The 26,743-nt window shown below is 47.4% G+C and overlaps 1 long non-coding RNA gene across 1 annotated transcript; it reads left to right on the plus strand.

Moving 5' to 3' along the window:
• The first annotated feature begins 2,982 nt into the window (after positions 1 to 2,982).
• LOC148221855 (uncharacterized) lies at positions 2,983 to 5,875 on the plus strand. Its single transcript, XR_015807138.1, has 3 exons — positions 2,983 to 3,130; positions 4,468 to 4,593; positions 5,260 to 5,875. It is a non-coding gene; the product is annotated as an uncharacterized LOC148221855 (long non-coding RNA).
• The last annotated feature ends 20,868 nt before the right edge of the window (positions 5,876 to 26,743 follow it).

The following is a 26,743-nucleotide window of genomic DNA, read 5'->3' on the forward strand; positions in this document are numbered from 1 at the left end:
TTTGGTTTCTGTTTTGATTGGGGTGAAGGAAGAAAGGGGAAGAAGAAGTTCAGTCAGCACCTAGGATCCATTCAGAGTTCTCTGTGAGATGGTCACTTGAGGCAATGTTTATGGAGTCTCCTGTGCAGTGGATGGTGACTGAAAACCACACACTTAAATACCTGTGGAGGGGGCTGGCAGCCTGCTAGCATGGAGAAAACAGAGGTTTCTCCATGGAGGGTGTGGATAGATGTAAATTTGTATTGGGTTAAGCAGACACTCACTCCAGTCTCCACCCTTCCCACTGCTTTGCACACGTGGGTGTTCACTGTGTACACAGAGTCCTGTGGGTGAGTTCAGGGCTGCCTCTCACTGCATGTCTGTGTTACTGTCAGGATGGAGCCAGCTCCCCAGATTTTCCTCTGCAGGAAGCTTTCCATTTACATGCCACAGAAATAACTCCTGTGGATTTAATTAATCACAGTTTACATGTTAATAACCCTTTTTTATGGGTAAATAATGTGTATCCCCTGCTGGAGTGGGGGTTCTGCTGGTTTCAACATTTGATTATTACATAATCTTCTTTCCATTAAATGATCAGAGTGAGACCAGAGAAAACTAACACTAGTGGGAATAATTAGCAGCTTCCTTGTGTTTGGGGCATGGCCTTACCTCCTTAATGCTCCTTAATTCAGAAGCCCATACACTTAAGGAGAATGCAGGTTTTCTTGGTGCTGCCAGGCAAGTGCCACAGAATTTTTGTTTGGCACCATGGTGCTGTGCAGAGGTGCTGGGCTAGGTCTTACTCACAAGTTCTTTATTCCAGAGAAGTCCGGTGCAAACAAGGCTGCTCAGCCCCTGGTACCTGCCTGAGTCCCTCACCTTTCCTCGCTGTGTATCTGCTGAGAGCTGCATGGGAGGGTGCCTGGCAGTGCTGGTGACAAGCCTTTGTTCAGTCTCTCTCCTGTCAGGCAGGCTCAGGGCACGTCCAGGCAGTCACAAATGTATCTCCTCGTTGTGAGTCTGTGAGGAGTGTCATTGTCACCCGGTGCTTCTGGCAGAGAAAGGTGAAGAGGCTTGCCCAGGGCTGCGAGGTCTGTGTGCAGCAGAGCAGTCAGGGCTGCAAGTCTGCTCCTAGGAGGGACCAGCCCCACTCTGCTGCATGCAGGCAAACCTTCTGCTGAGCAGTGCTCCAGGAGCCATCCTGCCAGCACAGCTGTGGCTGGTGGCCTCTGCAGAGGTGACATGCCAGCCTGACTAGCAGCCACAGCATGCATAAGGAGAGCTACCTCTGAAGTGAGTGGTGCCTGTGTGGAAAGGGCTTGCTCAGGAGCACGCTCCAGTTCCTGCACTCTAAGCACCACTGCACTTTTCCTGTTTCATGTTTCCTTTTCCTGCCTTGTCTTTGCTCCTTTGGGTTTCTTTAATGTTGGATTTTCCGTTGTGATTACTACTTTATAATGTTGTTGCCTGCCCAACTTCTGGCCACCTTTAGGGCCAGTGCTGGTAACAAGTCAAGGTTCCTCTCAGCTGCAAGGTTCCTGCAGAAATAACTCCTTAAATAAATAACAGGCAAATTGGATATTGGAAAAGAACTTTAAATAACCTCTGAATTCCTAGGGAACTATATCTTACATCTCTGTTAGGGACAAATGGCTTCAACATAAGTAATAATCCTCTGAAATGAAAAATAAAGAAACATTGTTCATCAGCCTCTGTGGACTGGAATGAGAATAGACTTTGGTGATAAAAGAAGAATGCAAAGATATCCCTGGGTGGTAGATGAGAGCAAAAGAATGAAACATCATTGGACTATAAACATAATCTCTGACATGTGCCACAGCTTGCCTCCAGATAGCTGTTTTGGATATGATTGCTCTAGTTTTTTCCTCTTGTGCCATGGGAAGAAGCTAAAGGCCCTTTACTGTAACATCCTTCCTGGCAGCCCTTTGTGGCACGTGCCAGACCATGACCTTCCCAGATGGAGTTGAAACTTCCAAACACGGCCTTTTGCTGAATTCTAGCTCTTCAATGAAACATAACTAGCTGGAATTCTCTCCGTGATTTTCTGTTTTCCCCCATACTGATGTAATGCTAAAATCCTCCTTCTTCCCACTTCAGGTGATGCATTGATGTTTTTATTTTGATTGCTATCTCCCTGTTGTGTGATACTTGCCCCTTTTCTCCTTTAGGAGTTTATGACTGGACAAGCCCTTTTTGGTTCTAGGAAACATATTCCTGTCAGTGGCTGGACCAATTGCCTTGTCTCTGGACGTTTTGCTTTCTGAGCTATAAAGTTCTTTGTCACAACAGGACGGTGCCAGTGTTTTGAATCTGTGGCTGTGATGGAGCAGCAGAGCTCACTGTGCTGTGCAGGAATCCCCCCGCTGTGCTGCCCACTGCATGAGCGTGTCAAGCAGGGACTATGGCTTTTGCTGCCTTTGATCTCCGTCCAGCTCTTTGCTCCGTCAGGGGTATGCAGTGGGTGTTGCTGCTGCCACTAATGCAGCACCTGCTCCTTTGTCTCCCTTTGCATTTCCTGACTGCATTTGTCCTGAAGAAAGGCTCCCTCCTTGAGCTTCAGCTGAAGACGAGCATGTTTACAGCTGTAGAAAAGGCCTTTCCTTTTGAGAAGCTCTTCAGCTTTACCAGAATGAAATTCTTGGCGTGCCTGTTTATGCAAAGCAGCCCATTCGCTGCCTGTGCAGCCTGTGCTCGGCTCCTGAGGAGGGCAGCATGGCTTTAGCTGATGCTCGTCGCCTGGAGTTCTGCTTTACATTCCAGCCATGTTTAAGGCAGAGCTAGTGGAACGTAAAACAGCATTGAAGGAATTGGTAGTAAAACTCTTGGCTCTGTGATGAGATGCCTGGGCTGAGCAGAGTGATCCCCACTCCTGTTCTTACAGGAGAAGTTTGCTGCTGGCGGTGGCTGAGCTGCTGCCAGCCGTGCCCGCTCGGGGAGCTGCCCGCAGGCTGCTGCCACAGCTGCCAGCCGAGAGCGCGGACACAGAGCAGCCGCTGCAGGGAACCCAGTGCCTGCCTCCCTCTGAAACACTGACCCTGCAAACTGGACGGACTTTATGGCTCCAGCCTTGTGGACACGTTGTCACTACCTGTTAAACACTGATGCTGAACGCAGCCTCAGCTCTGTGGTATGTATGCACAATAACAACATGGAAACACAGATCCCCTGTACCAAGGAACTTGCAGGGTAGTGGGGTGTGATGTATGTTTTTCACTAAGAGGAAGACACTGGGAAACCTAGGGAAGGGATTCCTCGGGTTCAAATCTGGGCACTTCAGTGCCTGACTGCCTTACAGGTGATGAATGAACAGCTTTTTCCTTGAAGCAGAAACCAGAATGGTCTTAAGCACACAAGCCTGGAAAATCATGTGGAAATACTTGTGACATGCACATTAATACTGGATGAACTAATAAGGATTAATACTATCAGGAGCAATACCACTGAATAGCACAATGATTAGACTATTATAATAGTGAGTTTTCCAGAGAGGATGATGCCAGGTGATTTATATACCATACAGGTATTTCTTGATATCCAGATGATAAGCAACTCTGGCACTTTGCTGCAAGAATTTAGGACTGCTCCTTATTGCTGAAGTTGTCCACTTTTCTAAGTAGTTAGTTGGCCAAAAAGATCCCAGACAGAAAGAGAGAGAGGGCTGAGTAGACAGAAAGGGTGCTGGTGTGTCATTCTTTACCTGCTTGGGGAGAGCTGTTGTGAATCTAGCTCTGAGATGTTTTCAGGCCTCTCTAGGAAAAAGAAGTCTGTCTGGAGGCATGCAGGGACAGTTTTATAAGCACCACTCAGATGCTGTAATGTGATGAAGCTCTGGCTGCTGTTCTATCACACTCTCTACGTTTCTGCTCTGTAAAAATCAGCTGCTGTTTTCTGCTCTGGTATTCAGAAGAAATATATCCAGTGGGATATGAACTTCTGTTGCTACAGACAGTTTCACACAGTGTGTATGTGTATGGTCTTTGGCTACAGCAAGCTGTGGCCTAACAGAGCTAGCAGTCACTGCATGTGTAACAGTGATTGTACAGCAAAAGAGAAACCTCGGATAGTAAGAAAAGGTAGTTGCAATTTTCCATGCATGGCATTCCATCCTTCTTCATTTTGTCTGTGACTTTGCTGTGCACTGGCTGTAGTTTTTGCTGTCTGGGATGCACAGTCAGTTCCCGATAGATTTTCTACCATCTCTGTGGGCTGGCAGGAGATAAGGAGTTATGGGGAACTTGTGCAGAGCCTATTCTCCCACTGTATTGTCAAATTGTTCAGAAGGAGTTTCTATTTCTCTGGAATAGAAATCAAAGGCTGGGAATCTACCTAGTAACTTGTTAAGGATGACAAAATGATGTGTCATTTGAAGCTCTCATGGTAGATATTGAGCTCATTCATTGATTTGTTGACAGAGTGACAAGCACAGCAGCAGTTCAAATTTTTTTCCTCCTTTTTCTTTTTGAGGGATACCTGGATCCTTTCTAGAGACCCATTTCGGACTTCAGAAGCTATGTGTGTACCTACATCCCATCTGTAGACTTGTGAGTTAAAGAACACAGCTTTCTACCTTTGATGCCCACCTTGGGGAAGGTAACACAATATCACCATTATTCTCAGTTTTATATTCACCTTTAAAATTAAATGTTTAGTAATAACAATAATTATTTCCAATGTAAGCCTGAAAAAGTGAAAATAAATTCAGAGCAATTTCAACACTAAATTTTCTTATGGGTTCCTGTAATGCTTCCCTCTTAGCGAGGCTTGTTGTTCTTGCTGTGTTCTTTGCACAGTGGGACTTGGGCAGCTACTAAGTGGCAATGTGCCACAGGTATTGAGCAAGCCTTGTTCATCCTGCTTCCTGCAGAGGTTAAGATTGACTAGGGACTTAAAAAGCCAAGGCTGACACTGGAAAGGTCAAACACACAGAGCTAGGATTAATGTGTTACCAGTGTTATTGCAGAGACTGGGACTGCACACCATTGTATTGGCTTTGTGTGGCCAGGTTTTGGTAGCAGGGGATGGTAACAGGGACTTTTGTGAGAAGCTGCCAGAAGTTTCTCACAACTCTGACAGAGTCAATGCCAGCTGGCTGCAGGCCACTGGCCAAGTCTGAGTCCAGCAGTGATTGCACTCAGGCTTCTGGGATAACATATTTAAGAAAGAAAAAATTTATTACTCATAGGTGATTGCAGGCAGAGGAGAGAGGAGTGAGAACATAGGAGGGGAACATCTCTGCACGTGCCCTTGGCATTGCAGGAGTGAGGGGGACATGCTCCAGGAGGCAGAGCAGACATTTCCTTGCAACCCGTGGAGAAAATCATGGAGAGGCAGCTGTGCCCTGTGAAGGCCAGTGGGGGAGCAGAAATGCACCTGCAGCCCCTGGAGGAGACCTGCCAGAGCAGGTGGATGCCCAAAGGAGGCTGTGACACCATGGGAAGCCCGTGCTGCAGAGAGGAGCCAATGCTGGAGCAGGTTTGCTGGCTGGACTCGTGACCCTGTGGCACAGCCAGGCTGGAACAAGCTGTGCCTGAAGGGCTGACCCCTGGGAAAGGGACCCACCTGCAGGGGCTCATGAAGAGCTGCAGCCCAGGGACTCCCACTCGAGAAGCCTGTGGAGGGCTCTACCTGTGAGGGACTGCCCGTTGGATCAGAGGAAGGAAGCAGAGGGAGAAACCACGTGGGATGAGCTAATAGTAGCCCCCATTCCCCATATCCCTGCACTGCTGAGGGGAGCAGGTGGGGAATTGGGAGTAAAGTTAAGCTCATGAAGGAGGGAATGGTGAAGTGCAGGTATTCTTTGGACTTTTTTTGCTTCCCATTATTTTGTTCTGATTTTGATTGGTAGTAAATTCAGTTAATTTCTTCTAGCCGAGTCTTTTTTGCCTGTGACATCAATGGGTGAGTGACCTCTCCTTGCCTATATATAAATTCATGAGCCTTTCGTTACAATTTCTGTCCCCTGTCTACTTGTGGAGGGGAGTGATCAAGCAGCTTTGGTGGGCACCTGGCCCCCAGCTGGGGTCAAACCACCACAACCAAATTTAGATACATGAGCATATTTTTATGGAAAATGCACCCCATCGGTGCTTCTGTTTTTATTTTAAACAGCCTGAATCACAAAGTTTAGCTGTCAATCTACATTAAAGTAAGACTGTTCTGTGCTATATTGTCACCTGAATTCTTCAATACCCCGGAGGTTCTTTGGCAGATTTGCTCAGGTGACTGTGTTATCCTTACAGCTCTGAGGGTCTCTTGGCCAGGTCCAGAGGGAAGGGAATGCAGAACTGGCTTCCTTACTGATCTCCTGCATTCTGAACTTGCTGCATATAATGCTTAAGTCATATAGTTTTAAAACTGTGATTAGACTTTGCAGTTGTCTCACCAGTAGACAAATGTCAGTCTGGGAAGTGGCCTGGCAGCCAAGAGGAGCTTCTGGGAGGTGGTTGCTCCCATCAGAAGGAGTGTGACCTCAGAGTGCTCTGGAGAGGCACTTGGGCTTGACAATTGCCCTTTCGAAGAGATTCTGCATTTGCTTAACCTCCTCCTATTGCCTCTGATCTCTACTGCTGTATTGCAGAATGAAATGCTTGATTCAGTTCTAGATTAACTTGGTCTCTCCCTCACAGTGCAGCTTTACAAAGGATCTCTGTTGAAGAAATAAAATGAAGTGCCCTGACGGGTGATAATGACATCTGGGAGCTCTGTGTCATCTTGCTGAAGCATGCTAGGTGTCTTGTCACTAGCTAAAGATCAAGATGCTGCATTCAGCTCATTTGTTTCAGAAGTGAAATAGAAATACATGAGCTCTGCCAAGGCCTTTTTGTGGCACCAGGATAGCTCCACAGCGAGCCACCCCACAGACAAGAGTGGGGCTAATATGATTTTACACCAGCTGTCTGGTTCCCTGCACTCAGTTTTTTTGTGCTCTGCACGCTGGTAAGAGGAGCAATTTGAGCTTTAGCTAGGGTGTAAGTCAAACTATTTTTTGTCAATGTTAGATGAAGGAAGCAGTCATACTGCCTACAAGATAGAGCTGGAAAGTTCAATAATTTTGCCATCAGAACCCTATTAACTGGAAAGGTGATAATGTGATCTGTAAAGCAAGCTTTTGTCATGTCTGTCTTCTCTGCTGTGAGTTTGTCAGGCATGGACATTAGACTGTTCATCCAGGAATAAATTACATTTATATCTCCCTGGTTTGTGCCCTGGTATGAGACTGACAGTATGGCACAATTGAACCAGCTGTGGCAATGACAATCTTTCTAGTTTGTTAGATTACTGAAAAGAAAAGGAAGGACATGTAAAGTGATCATCTTAAAAGCAGTTGAGAAGGGGATGATGGATACTGGGAGGACTAGGGTGCCCAGTCAGGTCTCCAGGACCCGTGTAAAGCTCTGCCTTTGGAGGAAAACAAAGGAAATTCTGCCTGCCAGAAGGAGGTTTTCCCTGGTCAGGACCTGAATAGAGTTCTAGTTTCACTTCTTTGCATGGATTCATATTTTCTTCCAGATAGTCAACTACATCCAACGTCTTTGGGAGCAATTTTGGCAGCCTGTTTGCATAGCCCGGCTCAGTTCCAGAATTGCCAGCAGCTGTCCAGGTGCCTAGGGACCCAGGGAGAAGGGGTTCTGCAGCCATCAGAGCAGGACCCTGGGGGCAGGGCAACCACATGCAGTTCTGAAGAGACAGAGGCAATAAAAGCCACGGCTCTGCTTGTAATGGTCGAGTAAGGCTGGGCGGCACAATGAGACATCAGGCATTCTGTGAGTGTCTTTGTGTAATTGCCTTGTGCCTCCAAAGCACTTCTTCTCTTCCCTACCTGCTGATGCTTTCACATGCCCTCAGCCCCCAGTGCTTGCATCTGCCCTTGCTGGCCTTCTGTTCTTGTTCTCTTTTTCAGCTCATCACTCTTTGTGCTCTGTCTCTTGATCTTGCCATGTAAAACACTGTCCGTAGGTAATAAAGTCAGTGAAATTTCTACTCAGATGTAACATGTCAGACCAACCAGTGGAGCCTGACAAGGCAGAGGCAGCTACAATTAGCACCTCCTAAGGAAGTGTGAAGGTGGTGTCACTGCACAGCAGCACAGGGGCAGACCCTGCTGGACACGCTGGTCCCTGTGCTGGCTCGGCTTGCAGGAGCCGCAGTTTTGTCGGTGGCACACCTCTGTCTGTAAGGACTGGCATTTCTTTGTTTCTGTGTCTTTTAGCATTTAAACAAGCTTGGTGCCAGCTGCTGTGTAAGACAGGCAGTGCCCAGCACGACCCCGGCCAGCCCTGGGCATAGGCTGAGCTCAGCAGAGCCTTCCACCCTTCAGAATCAAAGGGATCTTGTCCTGGATGCTCCAGGCGTCTATTTCCAGTGCATTCAGACCCATGAGACTTTCTAGGCTGAAGACATTGGTCTATTTTCTGCCATTATTTTCTAGTAAGTTTTTCCACAGTTACAGCATTATGCTAAGGCGATTAAAGGAAATATTGATTTCATTCTGATACAGAAGCTTTGAAAATGTATTAACCATTAACATTCATGTACAATCAAAACATAATGTTTTTCCTATTAGTCAGATGTTCAGAGTTGTTAATTTGTCTTTACAGAAACAGTTGCCAGTAGCATAAATGGACCATTAACTAAATACATTAATGCAGTTTGTTTCAGTGTAATTAGAGACCTGTAAGGTACATTTTAGCAAGTTGAAAGTGTTAATACAGGTGCACACATTTTCAGCCCTCATTGAAAACATTCATGACAATGTCCCAATTAACAATCTATTCAGACCTAGATTTCATGAAAAGGGAGGAGAGAGCTCTGAGACACTTCCAGGTGTTCAGCTTAGTCAGGTCTGGAAACCATGGTTTGAATGAATATTGATTTCCAGAATGCCAGTGACACAGGGCACAGAAAAAATTACTCAAAGGCCTAGGTGCAGGAGCTGCTGAAACTTGCCATGTGCCTGAGTTCAGGGTCAGACTTCAAAAACAGATTGTCAGAATATGGCATCTGGAGACCCCAGGTCTCAAATTCCCAGAGCAGCTCTCAGTGCAGAGCCCAGCACACGCTTTGCATCACCCTTCTGCTCTCAGAGCCCTTGCTCTCACAGTCAGTGCCTCACTGGAGCCTTACACCCCTTCAGGGGTTTTCCAACAGGGAATTTCCAGTCTTGGTGTGGACTGGTTGCCTTTCTTTTCTGTTAACTGTGGGCTTACAATGAGATGTTCGTATTTTAAATATGGTGCAATGACATCAATGGTAATAATTATTGCATGCATCAAAGCTTTGGAGATTAGCCATGGATCATGCACCTAAATGGCAAATAGTTATAATAGCTCTGTACATGAAACATCAAAGTCTGAGGAAATGTTGCTCTGTTATAAAAAATACATCAGAATGATCATTCCACTCCAAGCAAAGTGCAGAACTGTAAACGTGCATGGAACAAATGCAACACATTTCATACTCATTTGAGTGTTTCAGGTGTGGGAAAAATTGATTCCACAGCTCCAATTACCAATCCACATCAAGTGAAGACTGTATTGAAAGTATGAGATTTTGCACAATATTAGGCTTAAGTTGACTCCTCCCTTTGAAAATGTATTTGTAATTAGGGCCTAGAAGAGCAAGAAGCAATATTTGGGGTTTTAATTTTTTATATGCTCCCTGGCAGAGAGAGAAGTGGCTGAGATTGCATAAAATTCTTAAACCCATGATGTTTCAAGTATTCTTCTGCTGAATTGAAATGGCTCTCTTGTAGATAAAGGAACTGCACTGTATTTTTCTTTGTTAAAAGAAAAGTATTCCAAGCAGAGTGAAGCATGGGCTCTCTCTGCTGAGCCTAGGGACAGCTGCTGAAATAAAAAAATGCAGAAGAGTCACTAGAAAAACAGAACCTCTGAACTCAGCAACTGAAATTCCCAATTACAGACATGCTGCTGTTTCTCCTGCCTCATCACAGCTGTTTTGCTTGCTCACTGCCCCAGCCCCAGTGGGATGAGCAGTGTGAGGATGGGGTGCCACATGTGCTCCCACAGCCAAATCAAAGGCCCAGCCAAGCCTGTGCCTCAGCCATGAGTTTGAAGGAAATTAGAGACCTTCATTAAAGTTTCAGAAAAACCTAACTGGTAGGAGGACAGCATTCAAAAATGTATTTGGGGGAAAACAAATATTGTTTTAACTCTGTTAATAATGTATGTGTTGCCAGCAGAGATCCTCCGAGCATTAAGGGAATTGAAAATTAAAGGCACAAAGACACTACTTTAAGAAAACATGTTGATAAATAATTAATATGGCATAGACCTACTGGAATCTGAAGAGTGTAGGTTTTAGCTTGTCTTGTCAAACCTATGCTTTTTAATATCACAGTTTCTCCCAGAATGAGAGCATGGTCATTTTTGGTTTATATCGACAAAAGCTCGAGTTGTTTTTAGGCTTGGCTGGAATATTTCACTGGCTTCTGTCAGTGTCTTGTGCCTGTGCCAAGCCCTTGGGATCCTAATCAGGATACACCCAAAGATTGTGGTTTTCTTAAGTTAAGATGGATGAAAGATTGCTGCTTATTTAGAAAACAGAACCGACTATGCCTTCTTCAGGGAAGCTACTGTTTGTCAGGGTCAGACTGGATGAGAATAAAAAACACTGGTGGAAGAAGAAGCTCTGGCAATCCCTGTTTAGCAGTGTAATTTATAAATAGCTGGGAGAGGTGCTTTGGGATATGTAATCCCCAGGAACAGCTACTGCTTTAGTGTGTGCATCTCTACAGAGATGCATTTTCAATGGTGATGCCAATCTTGGGGACCACTCCAAAAAATCCATGGCTGGCACTTCCCCATAGCATTCTACCTGATGGGGATCTTAAGGATGAGAAATAGCACAGCCCAGCATTGCACAGAACACAGGCTCGTCATTGTGACCAAAGAAAGGATGGACACAGAATGTGCTGCAGGAAGTAAATATGGAATTTCATTTGTTTCCAAAGCAGAGCTTGCCAGGGAGCATTCTGTGACATCACTGAAGGGTTCAGCTGGTGCACAGGTCTTGACCAGAAGAGACACTGTCATTTAAAAGCAGTATACTGAGCACCATGTTAACTTACAGAGCTGCTGCCATCTCTGAAGGTCTGTGTCTTGCAGGAGGGCCTGTGGGCTCTTTAAACTTCCAATTTACTTCACTCCAATCTTTTAGGATTGGTATAATAAAGCAGCTAGTAAGTCAGGCATAATTTCTGGCAGCCTTTCAAATTTAAGAAGGTGCACAAGAGCATCCATAGAATTATAGTTATCCTTTAATTCCTTTGAATAAAGCAAAAGTAAATGCTGCTTCTTCATTAGAAGATCTTTAGTTTAGTACTTTAATGCAAAAGATTTGTTGATATTGATGGAATTCCTAAATACCTTTTTTTTTTACTACAGCTAACTTAATAATTAAGGAGAAGTGATAATATCCATGAATGCTGTTAAAAAATAAATCCTGCCTTAGTTCCAAGGAAAACACCCATGTAAATGGAGAATGTAAGGGTTACTGACTTGAAGTATAAGGGGGAGTTTTTCCATTCTGAATGAAGGGAATGCAGTGGTGAGGCACTGGCGAGTGCAGGCTTTGCAGACTGCAGCTGAGTGTGTTGTGGCTCGGGTGGGTGTCCCTGTGGCTGTCCCTGCTGCACCCATGGCACCCATGGCACCTGTCCCACCTTCAGCTCACCTTCCTGCTCACTGCCAGCACTCAGCCTGTGTTGACCCTGGAGTACAGAGCTGGGGAGGTTGGGCTGGAGGAAGGGCTGTGGGAAATGGCCCCAGTGATTCCCCCAAGGACGATCATTGGTGTCAGGAGCGTTCCTTCCTCTGGCTGCAGCTGCTGGCAATGGGCAGGGTGGGTGTGAGTGCTGTGCAGGAGCCCCTCCCTCACTGCGAGTGCCGTGAAGGCCAGAGCTGCTGTCCTGCAGGAATGGCTCCCTGCAAGGGCACATCTTCCCTGCGCTGGTCATCCTGTGCCACTGCTGCCGCTGCAGCCGCTCATCCTTCTTCCCCCTGCCCTTGCTTGTGGCTCTCAGTGTCTCTGCTGCCACTGATGCCCTGCCTTGCCTTCCTCCCTCTGCCCCTGCCATCCTCCCTCTGCCCCTGCCATCCTCCCTCTGCCCCTGCCTTCCTCCCTCTGCCCCTGCCTTCCTCCCTCTGCCCCTGCCATCCTCCCTCTGCCCCTGCCTTCCTCCCTCTGCCCCTGCCATCCTCCCTCTGCCCCTGCCTTCCTCCCTCTGCCCCTGCCTTCCTCCCTCTGCCATCCTCCCTCTGCCCCTGCCTTCCTCCCTCTGCCATCCTCCCTCTGCCCCTGCCTTCCTCCCTCTGCCATCCTCCCACTGCCCCTGCCTTCCTCCCTCTGCCCCTGCCTTCCTCCCTCTGCCCCTGCCCTGCCTACTGCCTGCCCTCCCTCCCTGCCACGATTGCCTGTGCTCATGTAGGGACACCATCTCCCAGTCCTGCTGCTGACTGCTGGGGTAAGCACGCCTGCCAGACAGCCTTGCTGTTAGTTAAAGATGCTGACTCTGGGAGCTCCATGCCCATTAAGCAAAGCTGAGAATCTGCCTGATTTAACAAGGCAAGGAAACAAGCCAGAGTTATCTTGATCTGAAGCATATTCTAGAAGTGATTAGCTGCCTAAACTTACTCTGTAATTATCTGTGCTGAGTGGTTTCTGCACATCATTGCCCATTTTTCTGAGTGTTTTTATCTAAGTTGATAATGGAAAATGAATAAAGCCTTAGTTCCACTCTGATTTTGACACTTGTGCCAGAAAATATCTGAAGATGAATATTTTTGTGTTCACAATAGTTAGATTAATATTTAATTTGTTGGCATCCAGCAAGCTGATTAGTTTTCCTCTAATATGACTCCACTTTGTAATTACAGGAACCAGCTCCTCCTGGGGAGGAGGGTGCCTGGGCTAAGAGGCTCAGAGACCATCCTGGCATCAGTGCAGCCATGATTTCACCAGGATAATGTACTGCAAGGTTATTGTCATATGAAATCTCTACTCCTGGAAAGAGGTACAGGAGATATGCTCTGTGTCTTCTGAGGACAGGGAAGATCTGCCCTTGATTGCATTTAAACTGAAGTGGGATCAAGGTGCAGCTCTGTCAAGTCTTGGGGCATGAGTGCCCCTTGCCTGCAGGCCAAGCCATGTTTGATGATGTAGCCTACCTGCTGGGGCAGGTGTGGAGGACACAGCACTGCAGGGGGGCGGGCACAGGTAACTGAGACACGGGGACTCCCCTCGCTGGGATCCTCTGGGGAGCTTGAGGAGTGCTGCTCTTGGGTACTGGCAGTGACGAGCCATGGAAGGACCTTCTGCACACCATGGAAGCAAGCTGAGAGAAAGCTCCTTGAGGCAGGGGGGCTGCCTGACTTGGAGCCTCTCTTTGGCCACTTTCAGATGCTTTGGAAAAGCAGACAAGGTGAGATGGTGATCAGAGTCCTTGTGGAGCAGTGTCTGTGTTCCAGCACTGCTCTGAACGAGCAGGTGGGGCTGTGCTCCAGGAGTGTCTCTGAAGCCTGTTGAAATCCTGAGTACATCTGGGCTCCACGGGATTCCTCCTAAAGAGCCACATCTGATCCTGGGGTCACACTGGCCTTCCTCTGTCAGCCTGATAGCAAATAATTTCCCTGGCACTTTGTGATGCTGATGCTATGAAAATGGGCTAGTGAATATTTGGTGTGTGTTGATGATCCCCCCAGCTGGGGACAGTCCTGCCTTCCTGACTGCATTTGAAGGTGAGTTGTCCACTTTGGCTGGATCCTCCGGGGGTGGGCAGGGGAGTCAGCCTGCTCTCAGAGGCAACAGGAAAATTCGCATCCTTTGTTTCTAGGATCACCCAATGCTTTCTTCATAAATGGGACTAGCACCTGTGATTCAGTCCTTCATGTGATTGAGCCTTCTCTATTTCCTCTGAGAGCAGCTATGGCTCAGAATGAAACGCAGCCTTTAGAATTAATCCATCTGTAATGGCAAGTAGGTCTGGATTCTCCTGACCAGCCATGCATAGCAACGTCTCAGTGCCATATTCATCTTGCACTGTCAGTTTTACCCAGCTCCTAAGCACTCAGGAATAGCAGCACTGTCAGGCTGTTGTTATTCATTCGTTTTCACCCACTTGAAGTATACATTGTTGTCATAATCTGGCACTTTGCACTGGGAACAAACTCCCCATGTGGACAGGGATTAGGGCCACTTTTCAAATGCTGCTGACTGTTAATTTGTACACTGTATGAAGGGGAAATCATATTGTTAGAACTCCATTGTGGACATGAATTCACCAGAGCATAGTGGGCATTTGTCTCCAACAGGTGGGGGACAAAGGGGGTGACAGCGTGTGCAGTGTCACTGTGGCTGCACACAGAGTGGGCTGTGCACAGCTCTGCACACACAGCTGGGCTGCTGAACATCATCCAAATCTGCTGTTCAGCATCGACTGTCTAATACCTGCTGGCCACTCAGCCTCCATTCCCCATTGCAGTCCTCCAGGACTGTGCCAGAACCTGAGCAGTGGGAAGTCCAGGTGTTTTCTTCAGCTGCACTCCTGGCTGGGTAAGAAAAGAGATGGCAGAGACTGAAGAGGTCACAGTTCAGCCAGCAGCTCTCACAAGCTGACTGAAGTCCCAGCAAGTGGAATGGCTACTGCTGCTGGGCCATCCTGAGCTGTGATGGTCTTCCTTCACAAAAGGCAGAAAAATTTAACAGGAAAATTAGTCTCTCACGGGAAAACAAATCAAACCAGCAACCTCTGCTGCATCTCATGGCCTGCTTAAACACGGGTCTGGACTAGAACATTTGCTACAACCATTTAGTGACCCATGCTTGTCCCAGATTCATCTTATGAACTGGGAAAAACAATTTTTCTGCCCACGTGTCCTTGAGCACTGATATTTGTCAAATCCACTGCTTTGAAAGCCCTAGATCTGAACTACTGGATATGCAGAGAGAGAAGCAAATAAAAGCTGGCTGTGATATGTGTATTTCATCTGGGTAATATCCTGGTAAGGCCGGATTTATTACCTTTATGTCTTAAGGCCAGGCAAACCTCATGGGTCAGTCATAAAGTAGAATGAGGCAGGAGAAGAGCTTGAAAAAGGAGATCCAGAAATCCTCTTTGCTGGTAAATTGTCAGATCTTTACTTTCAGAGTTTCGACTTCAGGCCATGCTGTCAGGCTGTTGCCCAGTGCCCTTGGCACTGCTGCTGTGACTCTGGGGTGCCAGCCTGGTGCCCATGGCAAAGGGTGACCACTGCACTCGCCCTTGTGCTCGCTTCTCCTCTCCAAAATACAAGCTTCCTTATCTGAAAATTGATTACAGCAAAAAGCACAGGCTGGTACCAAGTTATCAATGACAGGAACTATGCAAGTGTCACCAATGAACTGGGGTTAATAGGAAAAGAAGGCAAACACAGGGTACACAGAGGGTATTTAAAACCACAAGACCTAGGGCTGTTTCTAAATTTAAAAAAAAGAAATCACACTGAAAATTGAAAAATTATGCATTTCATTGGGTTAGTTCTGCCCAACTGGCAGTGTCTAAATAACAATGACATTATCTGCTAGCTTCAGGGAGTCTGGAGGGGTGAGCAGAGCAGTAGAGCTCTGGTATCCCCTTGGTGTGGCAGGGACTTTGGGACCCTGGGTGGGTTGGGAAGGAGCCCTGCACCTCTGTGTCTGTTTTGTGCTGGCACGATGCCCTGGGTTGGGCTCAGTGCCCTGGGTTGGGTTTGGTGCCCTGGGCTGGGCTCAGTGCCCTGGGCTGGGTTTGGTGCCCTGGGCTGGGTTTGGTGCCCTGGGCTGGGCTCAGTGCCCTGGGCTGGTCTCAGTGCCCTGGGCTGGGCTCAGTGCCCTGGGCTGGGCTCAGTGCCCTGGGCTGGGTTTGGTGCCCTGGGCTGGGTTTGGTGCCCTGGGCTGGGCTCAGTGCCCTGGGCTGGGCTCAGTGCCCTGGGCTGGGCTCAGTGCCCTGGGCTGGGCTCAGTGCCCTGGGCTGGGTTCGGTGCCCTGGGCTGGGTTTGGTGCCCTGGGCTGGGCTCAGTGCCCTGGGCTGGGTTTGGTGCCCTGGGCTGGGCTCAGTGCCCTGGGCTGGGCTCAGTGCCCTGGGCTGGGTTTGGTGCCCTGGGTTGGGTTTGGTGCCCTGGGCTGGGCTCAGTGCCCTGGGCTGGGCTCAGTGCCCTGGGCTGGGCTCGGTGCCCTGGGCTGGGTTTGGTGCCCTGGGCTGGGCTGACACAGGAGTGCCCAGTGCCATGGGCAGGTCAGCAGCTGCTGCCAGGCTGCCATCCTGCAATGTTAGCCCTTCCTGTTTGAAGCAGGGGAAGAAACTGGAGCACATGATGATCAAAACCTTTGTGGCATCCAGTGCCTTTTGTGGGGTGCTTGGAGTGAAGTCACAGAAATCTTCCAGAAGATTGGTTCATTTTTAATGATCTAGGACTATAATTCGTCTGTTTAATTCAACCTGAGTGACATAATAGCTTCCATTTGGACTTATTACCAGCAGAGCAGTCCATCAGTTGGAAGCAGGCCTAGGGCAGGGCATTTTGTCATTATTTTAAATTTTCTCTATCTGACAAATTTGAAGGTCTTGAAGAGACTGAAGCCATTGTAAAGGATAGAGCATAAGAGAATAGGTCACACAGTGTGTTAAAGAATGAAAATTGATTCATTCTTTCCTCTGTTGAATAAGCAGCTGTACTTTGGTCCCTGTGATCCATGAAATAAGCTGTCAGAGAAATAGGAAATGTGCCACATTTGAACTTCACTCATTGATTCTGTTCTGATCCAAGGTATAATATTAAAATGCAGTATGGTTGGTGAAGAATCTGCAGCAGTGACAGCAGCTAGGCCCAGCTTGCTTATCAGTTTGTAATGAGCTATTTGTAATTAAATTATTCAGTGCTTTACAGTGTTGGGACTCATTTACTTAGGTCACATGGTCAGAGCCAACTAATAGGAGAAATTTCACAGAACTAACATTTGTTAGTTTTAAATAAAACCAAAGGCTGCAGAAGAGCCTCACAGTTCTATAATTTTATTTCCTTTAATCTGAACTAATTATTTGCAGGCAATTCAGAAAATCTTACAGTAGTCAGTGTAAGAATGGGTAGCAGAGAATTCTAGAATTTGGGATTATTAGCTGGAGCATGTCAGGCCGATGAATGCCTTCAACTTAGACAGACCTAGCTGTGAAATTAAATGGAGGACATTGCCATTATTCCCTGAAAACTACACCTGGTTTCATTGGTTGTAACAGAACACACCTTCCTTTACACTCCTATTGCCCAGTAAAAATTCAAAGTAAAAACACACCAGAGGACTGCCTGCAACTATGATTTGCTATGTTAAGTCTGTTTTATCCATGCTGAAGTAGATAAAACTTTTGCTTCTTTGGTGAGTTCTTAAAAGTTTTATTAACTAAAACATCATTTTTACTGCCTTTGCTTTATTTGCCTTAAAATAGTGATTCATAAAGATGGATTTTTGTAATTAAGGTAGAAATGAGGAATAACCCCCTATATATAATTTAAAAATGTTGGAATTACAGGCACTATCTAACTTCTGTTTTAAATCACAGGAACAAACTGTTCCCCATTAGCAGCCCTAATTAAATCCATTTTTCTGTGAGTCTTTGGCAAATTCCATTTTAGTAAAGCTGTATTAAACTCTCTTTTATTTCCTCTTGCTTTGCAGAATTCTGTGTTTGAGATGAATAACGGTTTGAATCTGGTATGTGATGGCTCTGTAGACTCCAAAGATATAACATGAACAAATACATTGTTCTGGAGAGCTGCTTCAGGAGCACTGCTGAAGATTTGGAAGCATTCCAAGCAGGAGCACCCTGGCCTGCGGGGTTTGTGTGTGATGGGCAAACATCTGGGGCTGTGGGCAGGTGGAGGGGGCTGTCAGCACCCTGGGGTGCTGCACTCCTGAGGTCTGGGGTGCCCCAGCCGTGTCCCCCTGCTGCTGCTCTGCTCTGCAGAGGAGGGGAGAGGAGAGAACTTCCAGGGCTTCTCCAGCTCTGCTTTTCCTCAGTGCCTGCCAGCACATGCACATGTGTTTCCTGCAAGGCTTAGTGTGGCCTGTAGCATCTGTCTGGGTTGTTGTGTCAGACCTGTCTGGAGCTGTTTCTGCACACACGAGAATCTGCCCTGGGCCACTGCTCCTGGGCACTGACCACTGTGCTGGGGTGATGCTCCCTGGTGACAGTGCACACACCAGAGAACACACTTGAAACAGCCTCTCATTTTGCAGTCCCCGTGCTTGAGGATTAATGCACTTCCCAAAACCTGCCTCAGACCCAGAGCAACGGGTCTGTCCTGTCCTCCAGCATCTCCATCACTCATTTCCTGCAACAATTGGCTTCAGCCTTCGATTTCCTCTGTGCAGCATATTGGAAAGAGAGAGGCTGAGTCGTGAACATTAATAACAATGAATAATAACAGCACGAGTTCCACAAGCTTTAACAATCAAATGAATCAACAATCGGTAGGGTTTCATTAATAAATACCTGCTGGAGTTAGATGACAAGGGAGCTAGTGCCACAGGTGTGTGTATCAGTTACAGCCCCTATCCAGTGTGATCAGGATTCTCAGCCCCTTTGTTTCCCTGCTTCCATGCTCCTCTCCATGACCTGCTGCAGAGGGGCCAGGAGGAGCAGAGCAATTGGTGGAGCAGGCTGATTGTCCTGTCCATGGCAAGGAGGGACTGGGAGGGATTGGCTTCTATGAGAAGATGCCACAAACTGCCCCCATGTTGGACAGAGACATTTCTGCTGTTATAGATAGGAGTAGATTCTTCATGACTCAGGGCAAAATATTCCCCTTCCAAAGCCACCAAAGTAAAATTTGGGAAAGCCCTCTTAGGTCACCTCTTAGGTCACAGTATATTTCCCTCAGGACCAAGGGAGGGTTGCAGGGTTGGGCCATCTGGCTTGTCCTATGCAGCTTTCTCTTTAGATGAGCTGAACCTGGGATGGTTTATAACATTTTATGCAGACAAATTCCTGTGCCAAGAGGAACATTCCTGGTCATTATGCTTTTACTAGAGCAATAGCAAAAGGAAACACAGTCTTTCATCAGTCTGGTTTGAAGTCCAGTCTAGAGCAATTCTAATTTACCTAGGGAGGGTCTGATGGCCAACTACCAATGTGTTCATTCATTTCAGGAAAAGAGAAAGACAGCTTCTGTAATTATGATTAAAGGAACTATTAATGGCTTATTCAGGTGTTCCTGTTACCATAAAAGCAGTACTTTTCTCTCTTTGGAATTTGCAGCAAATATGTCATCTGCCTTCGTTGTCTGGGCTGCTTGAAGTAAATTTTGTGAACTTCCATGTTTTCTATAATAAACATTTTTTTGCTAGAAGCCTTGCCCCAAGGCACAAGATGGTTATGGAAAGGACAATTGGTTTCAAGAGAAATCACAGAGTTCAAGGGTAAAACAGAGCTTGCTACAGTCACAAGGAGTAAAACTGGGAGCTGTTGTGCTGAGAATCTATGCAAGAATTAGGCTGCCTGTCAGGAAAAGATGCTTCTCTTATAAAGGCATGGGGTTTTACCTCAAAGACAGGGACTGTGAAGCTCATTCCAGCCTGTCCCTGTTGTCTCATTGTTTCCTGCTGCTTTTATGTATTCAAGGGCCTCTGCTCCACTCTCTGAAACTGCACCACACTGGCATGCCTGGCATGCAGGAGTTTTTATCAGTCCCACAGCACAGGCTAATTGCACAGCACACTGCAGATGCTTGTGCTGAGCAGGCTTCAGCCTGGCTGGTGTGGCCAGGACAAGCTGGGCTACCCCTGGGTGAGTGTGGAGAATATGTCACAGTAACAGACCTGTGTCCATGGCACACGGTGAGCATGCCTGGCACCTGCAGGTTCAGATGAACTTTCCCAGTACAGGATGAGTGCACGTTGGCACTTGCTTTCTGACAAGCTATTTTCTCTTACTGCTTGTTGCTTTTCATCCTGAATCTGTGTTTTGGAACTCCTGTTGCCAAATTCCACTGAATACTCCACTTGGCATCAGAAATGTCTTTATGAGGAGGACAGGGTGCTTGGCAGCCTCAGAGCTCTCTGTCTTATTACTCTGTAGCTGTTGGGCCTCCTTGCCTTTCCAGGTTTCAGAGACTATGGAGAGGTGTAAAAAACTTGTAAAGTACCATGTGATGGTTTGTCTTTGTAGAAGTGCTGTTTCTCAGGAGCAAAGAACACTCAGTGATCTCATTTTTGTACTTGATCATACATGGGTGTCCTTATTTCTTGAGAACCACTGGGATCTCTTCAAATTGCTCCTTTAAGTCAAGTCCTGTTCCTCTGCTTCATAACAAAGACCACCTGACAATTGATATCAAAACAGCTTATACAAGATGAAAGTGCTTCTCCTTCTGTGGTAAAGCTCTGGCCACTGCCATTTGAGTGCCATGGTGGCAGGTGATCTCAGCATGGGCAAGGGCACTGTGCCCACAGCACTTCAGCTTGGCCTCTGTTGTTTTAACTTTGCAGATGCTCTGACCTCACAGGCTGGACAGCTCGATGCACTTACCCAGGTGGATCTGTGAGGTAATGATGTTTCATTGCCAGGTTGTGGTTTTTTTTCTTCTTTATCAATCCTGGCATAACTAATTCCATTAAAGCAGAAGTGACCTTGCTGGAGCAGGTAATCTTCATCATTTGAGTGTGCCACTCCCACAAGTCACTGGAATGACACTTAACAGCTCCTTAATACGTGGAACATCTGTTCTTCGTTTATGCAATCATCAATGATTTTCCTCAATATCTTCCCTTACCGGTGCCTACCTGAGCCATCCATACCCGGCAGAACATTTAAACTTTTTCACTTCTGGCTAGATGGGGTTCTGAAACTGCTGACAAGATAAAAAGCAATCAAATCTATAAATTATCTGACATCACAGTGAGAACTGGTGTGCGAGAATTAACTAAGGGTAGTTAGAGGCACAGGCTAATGAATTAACAAAAACAGTTTCTCCTTTGGAATTAGAATAACAGGGATGGTAATATCATCAGTTACACCTTCAGTTTTGCTTTTAAGAGGGACTGTCCTTTGCTTTACAAACAGTCAGATCAAATCTCCTCCAAGCTGCACGCAGTAGATTATTTTAAAACATTCTAAAACCAGGAGAGCCCCCAGTGTGAAGCTGTGCCATAAGCAGAGGCTGCTGTCTGTGTGAGTCGGTGCTCACAGCAGCACAGTGTCCTTGGACACTGCTTCAGGAGATCTGGGGGCAGGGATGGGCTACAGAGGGCCCTGAGCTCTGGCTGTGCCGTACTGAAGGGCAGCTTGTGTCAGGGACACTGCCACGGCAGAATGTGCCCCGAGGGACAGAAGAGCCGTGTTCGGTTGAGGGTGCCAGGGAAATATGATCTGGCCGTTCCCCGTGAGAGCTGGCACGTCTGCAATGGTTTGTGACTGAGCTTCAGTAGAGCTGTGCTTTCCCCTTCCCTGCTGCCTGCTTTGGGAGGCAGATACCAGCCTGGCTTTTTCCTGCTGGGCACGGAGGACAGGGAGGATCAGAACACACTGATCTGCCTTCAGTTCACATCTGCCTTTTTGGCTGCTTCGTTCTGTGACAATCACAACAATGCCAGAATAATGCTTTAAAGGCAATCATTTTTATGGGAACACACATAGTGTAAAAGGCCTGTCTGTGCACACCTACACTGTCTGTGGCTATTACCCAATAAAGTTGTCAGAGAGAGAAGTGTCACAAGTCCTTGAACAATATATCCCCAGGTTTAAACAGATGAAAAATTGCCTCACAATTAATTTTTCATAAAAATAAAAAAAAAGCCAGGATCAATACAAACCGACTGAATGAATCAGGGTCCCTTCCTACAGACAAGGGAAGAACTGTGGCTTTGTGGCCACAGGTGCTGGCTCTGGGAGGGCAGCCACTGACTGTGGACATGACTTGTGCACACCTGGAGAGAGCCCTCAGCTGTGCTGACAGCACACATCGCCTTTACCCAGAATTTGAACTTTATTCTGAAGAAGAGCCCAGGGTTTTTGCAAGGGCAGGCAGGCCAGGGACTGCCAGACATCCCTGCTCTGTGCTCCCTGCACAGTGAGAAGTGTTGGCACAGTAACAAACCTGGAACAGCGAGCAGGGTTTGCTGTGCTGCTGCTGCTCTGCCTGTAATGGCTGTCAGTGCCCTTCTCCACCCAGAAATTCCAGGCTTCCTCATTGTCACAGCAGTTCTTGGCCCCAAAAGGATCTGTGGAAAGTGCTTTATTTTCTCTGTAGTGATTAGAAACACAGTGCTTCCTTCATGACATGCTTCATTCTCATGCTTTTGTATTTCTCTTCTCACAGTGTGAGTTCCACAATGCTCCATTTAATGGATGTTATTTGGGTTGAAAGGGAAGCAGCTTAAATGCTTTGCTTTCTAGCATCCCTGTCCTGTTAGAACCATCTCTCACTCACTCTCAATTGCACATTTTGTTACATGAACATGTTTAGATCAAGAGTTCTTCTCTCCTTCAAATATTTATAGTGATGACTTGTGATGTAATCAATAGAGTTTGCAGAATCTCACCCTGCTCCATCACATCTTTATTCTTCAGAATGATGTTTGCTGCAGTGTTATAGCTAGGACTGACAAGATAAAGCTGAATTAAAACAAATTGCACATTATCTGCTTCCACCCTGTTGCTGGGATTACAAAAGAGAACAAATGAAATTCTATCAAAGAGGAGCTCTCCAGAGCTCTTCTCCCTCCTCCCAAGCAGAGGAGTGGTGGCTGCTGAGGCAGACTGAGAGCAGTTCTGACAGAAGCTGTGCTGGCTCAGGGCTCCTCTTCCTCAGCCCCAGCAGATGAGCACGGAGCTCTGTGCCAGACCCACATCCATCTCACCCCTGTGCCAGATCCCCAGCTCATCTTTACCAACTGCTCTTCAGTCTTGGCTCAGGCAGCTCCTGGGAGATCCCCAGGCTCAGCCTTCAGCCCAGGTCACCAAGCAGCATGACCTGAGCCATCCTGCTCCTGCTGCACCCCAAGAGGGGCCCCCACACCTGCCTGCTTCCTTTGTATCCTCCTGCAGGGAGGAACACTTCCAGGGAACTACATTCCTAAGAGCTTCTTCCTCTCTGTCACAGCCAGCTGTGAGCCCGTTTCCATGGGCCCACAGAATGCTGGGGTCCCATGCAGTCCCCACAGGAGATGCTAACACAGTCCCCTTTCTGTCAGTGTGAATGCTGGCTGGCTGCTCCACCTGGCCTGCATCACAAAGTCCAGGTGTTTGGTGCTGCAGGCTTCTGGACCCCTCCCTCTTGCCAGCACACTGGAAGGGCTTTTTTCAAGACTTTGGGAAAGCAGGCAGCATGTGAGTAAAGTGCTGTTCAGTATGGATATGTGTACACTGAACAAAGAGAAAACAGGAGCTCTTCATGTAGTGAGAGATAAAATGCAGGCTTTTCAGGAAGCCACAGGCTCGTGTGGTTGATGAGGAGTGAGAGCATCCTGCCACAGAGCTGCCCAGCTAGGGGGTTCAGCACAAAATCTCTGGGCAGTGTATAATAACATCCCTATGGTTCCTTTGTGCCTTGCAAGTATCTGACACTGTCTCAGTCACAGCAGGATGTTCTTCTGGGCACTGAAACTGCATTAAAGAATAATATGCTATTGCTGCTCTGGATGGATCTGCCAGAAATTTCCATTTCTTGCTCTTCACTGTTTTATTTCTTGCTCTTTGCTGGAAGATGGCTTCACTTTTTTTGTTGTATGAAGTTGGTTTATTTAAGTTCACGTGACACTCGACTTCAGCAAGAAGGCATTGCAGGGAATTCTGGCTTAGGTACCAAAGACCTTCCCACTCTTGTTGCTGCTCCTATGAAGGAGGAGGAAAAGGATTTCTCAAAAATAAAGCAGATTTGACCTGTAAGTGGAGAGGATAGCTTGGTAGGTGGCAAGAGAGGAAAAAAAGGATCAGCACTGGGAATATTGTAGGCAAAATACCACCTGATTTCTGTCTTTAAAGGCAGCTCTTTGCTGGGACTCTGTCTCTGCACAGTTCTCTGCCTCAATCTGTGAGTGCTGAACTGGGGACGACCCTGGAAAGATGTTTAGCTTTAAAGACATTTAGCTATCCATTAGCAAAAAGTAAATTTTAAACACTCTAAGAAATAAAATTCTACAGATTTTGAAGATACGAAAAGTCCTGGATCATTATTGCCTGGTATTAGGAATTCTGTTTCCCAGCTCTGTGTAGAATAGTCAGGCACACACTGGTAGGTGGAAGGAACATCAATCCTGTGTAGCCTTAGTGCCTTGGTTCAGAATATCCTGGGCAGGAAAGACTCTTCCTCCTTCTCTCTAGGGATGATCTCCAAGCCCATAATTTCTGAAATGCTTTTTAACTGTCTTCCTGGGCAAAGGACGATGTGAGGTCTGCCAGCAGCCAGCCCCAGACAGTGCCAGGGGCAGCCTGGCACAGTGGAGCCAGGCCATGCCACTCTCCTGGCAGCCTGCAGAAGCACACAGAACTCGGGGGGAGCAGGGGCAGCCAGCCCCTCACTGATGCACCTGCAGGACTCTTTCATTCTGGTAAAGGTGCTGAGGAGAGTGCAGGGCTTGAAAGTAGCAGCTGGAACCACAATAGTAATGAATGCTGCATGACAAATGCAGCAGCACAGCTGATGTGGCTCCTGTTAGACAACACAGCTTTATATCCCCTTTCACAGAGCTCTGAGGAGGCACTGCAGGATCCCTCCCCCATCCAATCAAAAGAGCCTGATCTGCTTTGAAAGCCTGCATTTTTCCCCAGAATATCAAGGGTCTGGTTCCTTTGGGCCCAGCTGCAAATCCAGGAGCCTTTGTGTGTATTCCACAGGGCTCTGTCACTGCAAACAGATTCCTTTGGTTTCCAAGTGAGTCAAGCCCAGGACCTGTTCTGTGTTCTCTCCCTTTCTGTTTGTACCACTGTTCTATTACATACAGCAGGGTGCTGCAGAGAGGAGATGAAAAGAAGCTTGGAAGTCTGCTTCTATGAATCTGTGAATTTATTTTTAAACCTCTTGAATTATTTACTTTGTCTGCCTTTTTTTAATGACAGGTGAATATGTTTGTGACTTTCCCAAGGTAGCACTTGGATGAAGCAAATTAATTGTAGAGTAAATGCAGCTGATGTTAATTTTCAAGTCAAGTTTCAGCTTTGCTGAAATTTCAGAAAGAAAGCAGTGCTTTATAAATTAAACGCTGCTTTGTGTGCTTTCTTTTTAAAGAAGGCCTGGCATCTGGAAAGGCAGCAGAAAGAGAAAATAAACACACAGAATGATGGAAACTTGTCTTTAAGGACAGAGTCCATGAGCTCTCGGTGCACAGCTCTGAGAGATCCGTGTGGCAGCCACCAGCTGAGTGTAACAGGCTCCAGCAGCACCCAACACCTTTGGCTCCAGTGGCAAAGTGCTGCTCTGTGGCAGGAGCTGCTGCTTTCACTGGCAGGGTGATCAGACTGTGCTCCCATGAGGGCTGAACTGACAGGACCCTGCTCTGCCTGTGGGACAGGTGAGCCCTAGGTCCCCTTTGCTGTTCCACCTGAGGCTTTCCTGAGCTGTTCAGGTCCTCCCTCCAGAAGGTTGGGCTGATCTTAGAATAACTCCTGTGGTATGAGCTGTCTTGGGAGCACAGCACCCAGCTGGATTGGTGCCTGGGCTGGAACAGCAGCTCTGGGTGTGGCTGGACTCTCCTGAGGGCAGGAGATGCCCTGCAGGCTGCCAGCAGACAGGCCAGTTGTGAGAATGGTGACTGTGGCAGCTGCTTGCCAGCCCTCAGGCAGCTGACATGGAAAGGATCATCATTAATTTAACTCTGCATCCATCAAGCCCAGTTTCTGTCCCTGGAATGACAACTCATACGTGATGCTTTGCAAGAAAGCAGTTCCAGCTAGCTTCCAGTGCTGCTAACAGGCAGTGGTGCTCTGGGCATCTTAGCTGAGAGCTTATCTTTTAAAATGTGCTCTTCTGATTTTTTGGGCTGCAGTATTTACCATCGCTGGGAAATGTGAGTGCCCAGTGGCCTCTGCTGCTGTCTGTGCCCTGGGATGCTTGCTGAGAGTGCCTGGGAGGGAGCAGCTCCTCAGGCAGCTCCTTGCTCAGAGGGTGGGTCTCATTTTGGATGTGTTGTTGGTCTGTTGATGGCAGCTTTACCTGCCCAGGTCTGCTCAACATCCAGTGCTGTGCTCTGAGGCCTCCTAGTGAGACACTCTGCCATCTAACCCGGAACCACAGACAGTGCTTTTGTCCCCTCCTTAGTCTTGCTTGAGGTGTTTGCTGAGCTCCAGAATTTCGTGGAACTCCCGTGAGCACATTTACAACCAGGCTGTGGCTTTGCCTGACCCACGCGTTGTTCAGAGCACCACAGAAGGCTCCTCCTGTTCACAGGCAGAGTGCTCTGCCTCCCTCTCCTGCAGCACACAGCTGGAAAAGTCTTCCCAAAACTTGAGGCAGTCCTAGGTGCTGTTTCTTTGGGAACAGAGGGGTTAAAGTGAAGAGGAGTGTGTGTGTCTGCCCACGCAGGGCCCTTGGGAGGGACTGGTGAGTGAGAAGGACCCTGAGCACAGGCAGCCCTTGCAAGGTGTGTGCCAGGGCACGGGGCTCTGCTCTGCTGCTGCAGGGCGAGCTCCTGGGGCTGGGACACCCCAGGCTGGGTTTTAGTGCTGACACTCCAGACACGACCAAGCCACTCTGACGAAAGAAATGGAATCGGACAC

The sequence above is a fragment of the Sturnus vulgaris genome, chromosome 16 (assembly GCF_052056855.1).
Source record: "Sturnus vulgaris isolate bStuVul1 chromosome 16, bStuVul1.hap1, whole genome shotgun sequence".
Taxonomy (NCBI): Eukaryota; Metazoa; Chordata; class Aves; order Passeriformes; family Sturnidae; genus Sturnus; species Sturnus vulgaris.